General features: G+C 40.3%; 1 long non-coding RNA gene across 2 annotated transcripts; it reads left to right on the forward strand.

The window, feature by feature from the left end:
• Positions 1-550: 550 nt before the first annotated feature.
• LOC148655103 (uncharacterized) lies at positions 551-8,643 on the forward strand. Of its 2 annotated transcripts, none has more exons than XR_015941186.1 (3): positions 551-1,265; positions 6,316-6,458; positions 8,276-8,643. It is a non-coding gene; the product is annotated as an uncharacterized LOC148655103 (long non-coding RNA). The 2 variants fall into 2 exon arrangements; XR_015941185.1 differs by lacking the exon at positions 551-1,265 and adding an exon at positions 3,789-4,190.
• The last annotated feature ends 2,869 nt before the right edge of the window (positions 8,644-11,512 follow it).

The raw sequence follows: 11,512 nt of genomic DNA on the forward strand, positions 1-11,512 counted from the left end.
AATCTTGCGCTCAGTTTAATTTAATCGGAAACCAGAACAATGAACAGGAACACAACCAGCGATACGTTTCGTTATTTATTGCATCTAAGTAATCGTCTATTTTATCAAGTAATTTGAGACAGTTATATGCACGGCATTGCCCCGTCCGTAAAATTCACCACTATTGATGAGCCTGACTGCTACACGATACAAGGGGATAAAAAAAACCACAGGAATATCGAAAGTCCACAAAGACAAAACACGAGGTCAGCTACGAGGAAGCGTACTACTGAGGATGATCTCTTCATAGTCCTCCGGACTACACTAAATTACTACGCTGATGAGCACTGAATGGGCCAGTCTTTCTGTGTGCACCAAAACATTTCCAGTTGTAACTAACACCGAAGTGATGACAGGCGGAGTAAATTCAAAACATCAAACGAAGACTGCAAATGATCGTAGTTAACTGCGGTGAATAACGAGCAGTCAGACGTGTTAAGGCGTTAGTGAGGAAAGACATCGAATTGGAATATTCTAATATCTATCAAAGGGGGTTAAATAAAACTGAAATATGAAAAGCGCGTTCAACACGGACCTCAGTGTCTTTTTTTTTCAAATTGTTTGGGTCCTGTGGGTGTTTTCCACGAATGAAATAACCCGACACTATTTCTGGTACTGTACAAAAGTAATTCATACTGTGAAAGCACATTTAACAAATAAAGTTGTCCAATTTTTTTCTTTGACGGCGGGCAATTTCACGTGCATGATTTGTAACTCTAAAGGCAATACCAAATGTCATTCGTTATATATATAATCACGTTATCGACCATATGAGCGTTTCTTACTTGTAAGTTTCTCAATAAGCGATTTTGTATTTGAGCGTTCACGCGATGGTTCTGAGTGTTTTTTTTCCCGCTTTTGGTTCTAGTCTCCCTCTTGTTACCCACGAAGCTTTTACGAAATGTGTATGTTTTTTCTAGACGTCTGTATGTAGGCACGACAAGCGCACATGAAATATTTTTTCCCTGACGTTACAGGGGCAGGACACCCTTTATATCCTCCCCGGTGGTGCCCACAGACGATGCCTTTTTTTTAAACGGGTTGGTATTTAATCGGGAACAATAGATTAATCAGCATTGGCTGTACAGTAGCTGTGGAAACGGAGAGCCCACTCTGCTGACCTGATTTTTATGTGTGACGACTGTATTTCTGGGTTTGGAGTTTTTCCCAGTATTTCTAAAGTTGTCACTGTGCCAAGTCGTCTTTCAGGAAATGCTGCGGTTGAGGTAAAATATGCTCGTCTCAGACCAAGCATCTGTACGCTGCAACACGCAGTTACAGTATATCTTTCTACCGCGTTCCACCGTCTCAGAGTATTTTTATAAATACATGTTTTACGCTGTGGACCAATCTTGACTTCGACCTTTCGTTCGTCTTTTAAAAACTGATTACAATTCTATTCTTTACACCTTTTACTGTATCGGGGTCATGTTTTGTTGCCTCGTTGAGATTAGTTATGGTTCACAGGCGAGTGCGTAATCATTTCTTAATGTTTCCTGCGAATGTCAGATAACGTTTTGTGTATTTATTGTTTCTAGTAATTCTCGGGGATTATTAGTACGACTACAGTTGCTTTACTAATTTGGTATTTCACAGCACACATCGAAATTTAGTGCTGTTCACTCATCTATGAGTAGATGGAAAAACGTTTCTCGTATTGAGCGCTGGAAATGAAACGAGTGGGTTTGTCTATAACGGAGACAGACTTGGGTCTTCAAATAATCTAGAATTAGTTGCATTTGAAATGGGTTGAATCTGGATATGTGGATAAAAACTCACCGAAGTACGGTATTAGGGTTCTGTAGTTTATCCAGGTGCTTGTTGCTGCAGTCGACTCGTGCTGTTCTCAGCTCAAAACTTGAAATATAGACATTTAGTCAAACTTACAGTCTACATGGTGCCGAAACTCGAGCTCTGTCGAATAACGAGAACAAATTATTTAAATACTTCCCTTAGTTTCAGGAGCTGACAAATACTTATCGCTGTAGCGTCTGTCTCCTCTTACTGCTTACACTTTGACACAACTTTAATGAACAACCGCGCATATAATACATAAATTATTCAGTTAATGAACATTAATTCAGGTCAAGATGCTGATATGAGGGGAGTAATCATCTAGTGTAAAGGCAATTATAACGTGTGAAAATACCTTAAACACACATAAATCAAATTTAAAAAAAAGACAGAAATGAACCGTGTTACAACAGCGGTGCATATTTGTTCCAGATTCGCTTTGAATAAAAATAAGACAAAGGTATGAGGCTGACGTGGAGTTATTGGCGGATGGGGCTGTAATTACAGGAGGGGATAATATGTGTCCTACCCAATTTCAGCCCCTGGGAAGCTGTATCCCTCTTTCAAACGTCCTATGTGCGTGGGAAATCGTTTTCCACCCACCAGAGCGTGTAATTTGTCTGGCCGTCCACAAGCACCGTCTTCCGTGCTGTGTCAGATTGGCTGTTGTAGGACAAAATCATTTCAACCTCAAGGGCTCAAGGGGATCCCACGGTATGCAGATAACACGGTTTAGGGGAATCTACAGACATGCACATGTATTAAGTAATTTATCGAAAAGAATTGTTTTTCTTTTCGTGTTTATTTCGGTTTTCTTCTATAATTTAGACTGTTGTATAATTAGCATTAAGGTGACTTATAAATCATTTTATACGTATTTAAACCTGAAAAAAATCGCCTTCGCAACAGCCGATACGGTGCCGCCTGTGCAGACAGACCGTGCGCACATGTGCGTGGAAGAAAGGAAGATTTCTGCCGCACTTGCGCATTTTGAAAGGGGGGGGTGACAGATTTCCCGGAGATACTGAGTTGTATACAACGCCCGAGATTGCGATTAGAGACACCCAGCTAATCTTGTTCATGTAAAAAGTTACACGATCCAGGAATCGTAGCGAATTGGCGAACCCTTTGATCCATCACAGCCAATATTCTATCTTCTTTGCCTCCTCAAGACTCTCGCCTATTCAGACAGCAAGTCTAGTGACTACATTCATTTCAGACTTTTCTGGAATTGCTGCCTTTTTTTGTTTCGCTTACCATGTTACGCTCATTGTGCTTTGCGTTTTCCGCTCTCCATGTTTTTTTTTTAACTGGTATTGTTTTACACTCAATTAACCTGTTTTGATTCTGCTGCTATAAAAACAGCAGAAATAATTACAGTACCTGTAAGGGTGAAGAAAAACGATGGTAGATGCACCTCAGGACAGTCCTGGTTGAATAATCGAATTTTCTCGTTGAGTGTTGTTTGTTCAATGAGATTTCACTTCTTCTAAAAATCACTGTAAAAATGTCTGAAGTACAGTACCAAGAACGATGTTTATTCTTAAGAGTTCGGCTGATTTGTCAGAATCAGGGTTCAAGGCAGGATTACATCTCGCACAAAGCGCTACATCATTGCGTGGCGCATACATTTTACTCAGATTGGGAGCAAGTTAGGGACATCAGGTATTTTGAATATGGGAGAAAAACAGAGCACCCCTCAGAAAACCCTACACACTACATGCAACCGCTGCCCAGATAGTACTCAAAGCAAGAATCTACCGCTACCGACGACAGCGATAACCACCACGCTGATGTGCCTATTTAATGAGGTGACCATCTCCGTACATCGAATTTAAAGTGAGGTTGTAGTAGAGCTACAGGCGTTATCTCCCTTGACCTTAATTCCGCAGGCTACTGTGATGATGACAACAATCAGTCGTTTCGCTGTGTTTTTCTTGGCGCAGTGTTGGCGATTTCTTAACTTCGCCGTTTTCCTCACATTCTTCTTGGAATGATTCAACAGTAGAGTTTTACATACGAAACATACGATGAGTTACAAAAGAGCAGACAATTCGGCCCGTCTATTTGGTAGGTAGTAGTTAATTTAGTGATTTATTGATCCGAGGATCATCCCCTTTCTTGAAAGAAGACAGGGTACCGGGTTAAAAAATAATACTGGACAGATTATTCCATTATCCATAAGGGATACGTGGTTTATGTCTTGTGTATCGAAGCTTACTTGTGATGATGTTTCTTGCATTGCTGTTACTACAGTCCGCTGCTTTTGACAAACTTATTTCTCACCAGTAGATGGCAGAAGTGTACACCTCCATGAACCGATCGCGCGCTGAAATGTGACGTACTGCGTTTCAAAGGTAAAAGGTTCAGAAACGATGGTTAAAGAAGACAAGATTTAAAAAAACGGGTTTCATCGTCTCAGAATGGACTGGTCAATAGACTGCACCTGTAACACGTAACACTAACCGTGATGTCAGTGTGCCGACATTAAGTGACGTACTTTTCACTTGGACTACATTGTAACAAAAATGAAAGCAAAATGTAAAATACATTTTACAGTATATGCATAAAGCCTGAAGACGCCGAGTTCGACACCAAAAAATAATACCTAGAGAGTATCATTGTATGCCTTGCGAAAATATTCATCCCCTTCAGTGATGTCCTATTGAATTACAGATGACATAAATACAGCTATATATAAATATATTAAACTTGAACTGTCATACTGAGCTCCGTCACGAAAGAAAGAAGTTGCAAAGCAAGATAAAAAAAACTAAAATATGCTGGTTTCATCAATATTCACGTAAACGAGTCAGTACTTGATGGAAGAACATTTGGCAGCAATTACGTCTGCTTGTCTTTATGAACAGGAACTCTGTCTTTGTGTACAGTGGGATGGTGCACATTTCATTAAGTTAGACAAAGGCTGTCTAATTTCAAGTTGGACTGAATTAATGTCAGAACCTTGATCTGGCTTTTCAAGGACTTAAGACACCACTCCAGGCTGGCTTTGGGTGGTTGTACTGTTCAAAGGTAAATTTTGACCTTTACCAGTTTTAGGTTTTCAGCAGACCTGAAGCAGGTTTGCCTCTTAAGATGTATTTGTACTTTGCTCCATCCGTTTACCCCTTGCTCTTGACAAGCTTTTCATTCCCTGCTGATGAGAAGCAGAGCTATAACATACAGTAGTCCCATCACCACCATTCGAAACTAAACAGGACATCGTTGAAAGGGGTTGAATACTTTTGCAAGGGATCGTATATACTGTAGTTGGGTGGCATGGTGCAGAGGTTGGCAGTGTTGCCTAGCAGAGCTCGGGCCCTGGTTGACGAGTATCGTATCCAAGTACTCTTTTAGGTGGCGTTTCATCTGCTACCCATAGAACGGAATGAACCTGAACGTTTCTAACCGATGAATCACACGAAAGGGAAAAAAAAAACTGGAAACGTGTTACAGTGTAGACTTTCCGTTCCCCTCCCCATTTAAGGTAGAAAAAGGGGAAAAATATCCATTCGCCCAACGCGTAAAAAGTTCATCCCCACATCCCTGAAAAAGACCCTGGAAATGCTGCCGATAGTGGAGAATGTTTGGTTTTTAATGCTGTTTTGCTTCGCGGTTTTTAATGCAATACAAGTTACTTTCCAGGCGGGGGCACTATATGACTACAAGAATTTCATCACTCAACGGCTGATTGAATTCAAGTGAAGTGTTGCACGCTGCTTGACTTCATTTGAAACATATCTCTGTTCATTGGACAACCTGCTCGAGGTTTAGACATGTACAGGCATAACAGAAATTATCTTTAATTTCTTTACCTAGAGGGATTTTATAAGACGCATCACATAAGTAATGTTTCTAGATCTCAGTATTTTAGTCTTGTTTCATTGTTCTTTCCTATAATATGGGACATAGACAAAACATTCCAATCACATTTTATTGTAATCTCACAAGCAGCTGGATTCACCTATATGTAGTTTAAGCAAAATGTGTGTAGGGCTCACACTGGGAGAGCAAACAATAAAAAATTGAAGAGCTACATATCTGAAACACGAAAAGTCTCTCAGGTCCTCACTCTCAGTTTTCGTCTCCGAAGCTGAGCTGCTTTATGGTGTGGAAAAAAACAAAGCAAGTCCTCTGGTGACCCTGACTTTGCTGTTTATGTACGGTTAACTACCACAGTAGGAACAGGGCCCTTCAGATGCCAACCGGAAAAAGGAAACATTTTTTGTTTACACTAACTGACCGTACTTGAAGTACGCAAACAGAACTATTTTTACAGGCCTTGCAGAATAAACGCCCAGCAGGCAAAGGTTTCAGACACTACTGGCAATAATATCTGGATTTTAAATTCCCTTATGTGTTTTTCATGTCACGGATTTTGATTCCTGTGTTTTGAAAGTTCAAAAGTAATGGTTTCGATTTTCTCTACATCTGTGTGCTTTGCCTTAACCTTTTTTTTCCTGTCTTTTCTTCTACAAATAGTGAAAGCTTGGTCGTGAAGATAATACAGGACCAGGGAGGTCTTTTATCGGAGCCTCCTAGTGCAGATCCTGCTCTGTTTCATCCATCCGTTTCCTAACTGCTGTATCCACTGAGGAGTCACAGGGGACCCGGAACCTATCTCAGTAAGCAATGGGCACAGGGCAGGATAAACCCTGGACAAGATGCCAGTCTATCACAGGGCACACAGCAAGGTCCATTTTCCCAGAAGCCAATTCACCTGCTGGTATATCTCTGGGCTGTGGGAGGAAAGCCTCTCAAACATCGAAACATTGCAGCATAGCTAACCACAGTACCACCATGAAGCTCTCACAGTGTGTCACGTTTGCAGCGAAGGGTTTGGGAACAGACACATGCCCAACCTTGTGCCAGGAGGTTAGTCCAAATGAGATCTGATACAGCCAAGAAACATGCCAATAGGCTGTTTACTTAACCTGAAGATATGATAATGTTTAAGTTCAAGTTTATTGTCATTATACTCATACACAGGTATATGGTATAACGAAATGCTATTTAGCTAGCTCTCAGATGGTAAGCAGTACATAAAAATAACAACAACAACAACAACAACAACACAATTGTATAAGAAAGAAAGACAGAGACAACAGGCAATGTGCAAAACAACAACAGGTAACAGGTAATGTGCAAAACAATCAGTTGTGCAAAGTCATACATCAACAGAATTAAATAAAAAATAATGTTTTAGTTTAAACAGGTTGTCATCAGCTTAAGGTTATTTTCAGTCTGCTTTGTCGGAAAGAGTTGTCACGCCCTCCATTTTTAATTAAGATACTTTTCACATTCGAGAGATGTTTTAAAACAACATTAGAAAATCTAACAATTCTTCAGTTTTACTAACAGATATAAACAATATATCTTCAACAGCTCTGCATCCAAGGTTTAAACAAGCAGAAGCAGGGGTTTTCCACCTTGTCAGGTGCTTTACTCGGGGGGGAGCTGGCCTGTTTGCTACTTTTTCACAATAATTGCTACTAAATGGAGTTCATAACGAACGTTCGGGAAGGATGACAACAACCAAGTTCAATCAGACTCGGCTGTCAGTAATCCACAATCACTCCTGATGTAATTTCCTCTCCTAAAACACTATAAATACTGGACGTGATCCCCTTCTCTCCCTCGTATTTGTCTTTTTGAATCCCACCTCCACCCCTTCTCCAGCTGCCCCTTGGTCACCCCTCACTCTGCTGGGGGTCCCAGCCTCCTCGTCCTCTGGCCAGGAGGTCAGCCCTCAGCCAAGCAGGTTGAGCCAAATTTTGACTCTAACACTCCATGATCTTTTCATTACGCTTAATTATTGTGTTGTTATTCCTAGTGAATTAGTTAAAAATTGACATACTACAGATATTTAATCCCCTGTTTGCATTAGCTATTATAACACAACAGTGTATTATAACATGTATAATTTCCCAATTAATTTGGATGAGGCCTTGTAAATCCATTAAAAAGCAACCCATTCTTATTTCTTAATATTTCACACAAGCATTATTTTTTCTTACTTTCCTTCAATATGGAGTCGTGTTTTTTCCCCCACTTTGGCTCAACATCAAAGGGTGTGGTAGTAATAACAGTTACGTTTTGGTACTCCCCACACTTTAAAAGAAACATTATGCTTTTAAAGTTATAATTTAAGGTCATTCTTGACAGATAAGGTACTGTATTTATTATTTGGTCATGATGACAACAACTCAGTCTAAGAAATTCATACCATAGACATCTTCTTAAGCACTTAAAATGCTTTCCTGGCTGTGTACATTTCTCCTTGTTAGTTTATACCAAAAGTATCTTCAAGATCATAGCATTCCTTTGTGTAAGAGTGGTGCCAGCATGCATTTAGTTTTGTAAATCAGCGACCTGATTCTTCTGAATTTCTTTTCAGGTGAGACACGCTTAATGTTTTTTTTTTTTCACTATTTATGTCCAGGGGGCAAGATGGGAGCTTCGTGTCTGCACATGCATTCCCCGGGTAATTCATTCAGTGTCAACACAGGACAGCTTTCACACACACAGGTAAATCAGAGCTGAAAGGGATCATCAAGTGCTTTTTCAGTGAAAGAGAGAAAGTCTTCCTAATGAACATGTGTATGCATAGAGGTCCTGTTCTGCTTTTTTCTTACATTGTACTTAATGGTGAAATTGAAGTACAAGAATTTACATGAATACATGCCACTTTAATTAAAATGTGTGGTCTTTGAAAGAGTGATACTTATGAGCCCTCCAAAACATCCACTGCATCATTTAAGAGATCTAAATAAATGAATCATTTAGGATTCAACTCTGGTGACATTTCAAAGTTGGCTTCACTTTGTGGGTGATATTACATGCTGGTCTACAATTTGATACTTTAGGCAGAGTAGGGGTTATAGTGGCAGTCTCATCTGAACTATAACGGTACAGTGTACCTGAAGAAACATATTGGCTCATCAGCGAATAAAAAGGAACCTTCATTTTCTTCCTGCGGTTTTTGCTTCATGTAGATCAGTTTTTAGACGGTAACTGTTAATGTAAGCCGTCAAAACTGAATTCCCCTCTTGAGAAAATAATTTTTACTGTTTGTGTCACCTGAGAATGAGGTAACCTGCAATGAGTGACTCGGTTGCAGCCAGTGTTATGGAACAGCTATGCTGGATCCTGTGCTCTGATTGGACGGCTCGTTGCTGCTAAGTTCAGCCAGGCTGCAGGTGGCAGGGAGGTCAAGGTCAGCAGTATCCCAGAGAGCCCTCACTCACGGGTGCTCCAGCGAAAACACAGAGAGACGGACTCTACTGCTGCCAAAGAGGAAAATACGAATCTGGCCCGCACAGCTTTGTCTGCCAAGCATACCCGTTATTCGCATGATTAAGATTTAACAGCCTCTCCGCTTGAGGAAGTGGTTGCTAAAAATTAATTTACATTTTACCCCCTTGTGAGAGGGTAGTAGGGTCATGCGAGCAACGGAGAGTGACCTGCCATCCTCAGTCAACTGACCAACTAGAGACCTGACCGGACGGAGACTTTTGTCTGAGCCTGCTGCCCTCTTGCTCCCCCATGTAACACAACCTGGTAATAACCCAACGTCTGGCCACTGCCCCTTGTGTTTTACTGTTTCACTCTGAATGTTCTGGAAATTGTTGAAGAGAAATCACATCCGCAAGACTTGGATGCCGATGCCGTTATCAGAAATCTAAAAGCTGCTTTGAGGGTTTGTGCTTAAAGCTCTCTTTGTGAACAGCGCCATCCACTCCAGAATCCCTTTGCTCACTTGACCTGTGAGACCAGTTCACACTCACCTCAAGCAGGACTGATACAATGTCAATATTACATTGCTTGAAGTGTTGACTTCGAATACAGGTAGAACTATTTACCCCTCGTGTCTGGCTTTTGACAAAGCCATTTTACTTTGCCTGTGACTGCACATTCTCAAGCAGTTTTTCCTGGTGCAGCGTCACATGGAACAACTGAGAAAGACACTCAGTCTTCCTCTATCTCCTTTCCTCACTTTTTAATGACTAAATTCTCGTTTTTTACAACTGTATTATGACCGCTACTCTTAGAAAGACATGAGACAGGGAGACATTGTGGCTCTGTAAACACTCACAATTGGTAGAAAACAATAGAGGATATAATAACACCATAATTATATGCAGCATAAGTTGACTTCTTAAACAGTTACATTAGTTTCAACATTTCCACAGAAATTATTTAATGTTACTTTAATAACATTAGATCAAAGGCTATTTCTACTCCTTTTCACCATTTCTTCATGTACAGTATAGAAACATGCAGGATTACTTCTGAAGATCCCCATCATTTTAATGATGAAAGGTACAGAAATAGCAGACAAAAAGCAGACAAATTATACTTGGTACAGTAGATCATGTAGGCACTGTTATCCCATTACATCAATGTTTATCATAAGAAAGGTTGCAACACACACCTGTTGTTTTACAAGTGGTACTGCCAAATAAAATACACCATTGCTCAGAGAAAGAAAATGTCCTTGGACAGGTAGTAAATCTTTTTTTTAATTGTTTTATGCGAGACAAGTTCAAATATGCCAACCATTTCTGGAATCCACCCCTACATTAGATATATTTTACTAAAACTACTTGCAACGTGCTACTGCATTTCTCTTTTGGCAGACAGTGTATACTGTAATTTATAAACATGTAAAGTCTTTTTAACATGACACAAGGCACAAGAAGACACAAGTAGAGGATGTTTACTGACCAATCAATCACATTTTACATGTAAAATAAGATAAGAAAAGATCACTTTATTAGCCATATACAATTTCTTGTATTAGGAATTTGTCTTTTTGCATACCCCAGCTTGCTCTCCATGAGACACACAGACAGGGAGAGTAGCCTGGGGTCAGAGCGCAGGGTGAGTCATTGTACAGCACCCCTGGAGCAGCTGGGGTAAAGGGCCTTGCTCAGGGGCCCAACAGAGTAGGATTCCTCTGCCAGCTGCAGGATTTGAACCGGCAACCTTCCAGCCAAAAGGGAAAAGAGATTGTTGCATACTGTAAGTATTTATCGCATTTGTTGAAGCGCACAGGTTATTGTACTGTACGTCTCAGGGTTAGAGCTATGGTCAAGTTTGGGTTATTATATGTGTCCCGTCCAGGGCGTATCCTGCCTGCCCGTTGCTTGCTGGATAGACTCTGGCTCCCCTGGGACCCTATATTGGATGAAGTGGTTAAAAAAGTGGATGGATATGCGATACTTGTTATGGCATGTGGAAGAATGGTCATAAAGGGTTATGAATGTTGTGTAGCCTCTGAGAAGGTATTTTTTCTGGATGTAATGCAGTCTACATAAGGCCATGCTCAAATAAGTACAGTACATTTTTTGCATGTAGAAACTGTCCTTTACTAGTGAAGTGTGTAGCCTTCACTGAACAGCATAAGGTACTGTATATGTGTGTACATAAAATGCACTAATAATTTCTATATTAAAATCAGCGTAAGTCAAAAGAGTAAGTGCTTTGTAATGATTTATGAAACAAAACCGACAAGCACAGGAAAAGATTGTTGTACCTCGGCAAACGACATTAATCTTTGCTCGAAGGCTTTGCCAAATATTACACAAAAGCTTTCCTGTTCCTCGTTTCTGACGTTGCAAAGTGTTTGTAAGTGCAAGATAATGCAAAGATTTTTTTTGGGAAGTGTTCAGGCAAA

The sequence above is a fragment of the Lepisosteus platostomus genome, chromosome 9 (assembly GCF_059453375.1).
Source record: "Lepisosteus platostomus isolate fLepPlt1 chromosome 9, fLepPlt1.hap1, whole genome shotgun sequence".
NCBI lineage: Eukaryota > Metazoa > Chordata > Actinopteri > Semionotiformes > Lepisosteidae > Lepisosteus > Lepisosteus platostomus.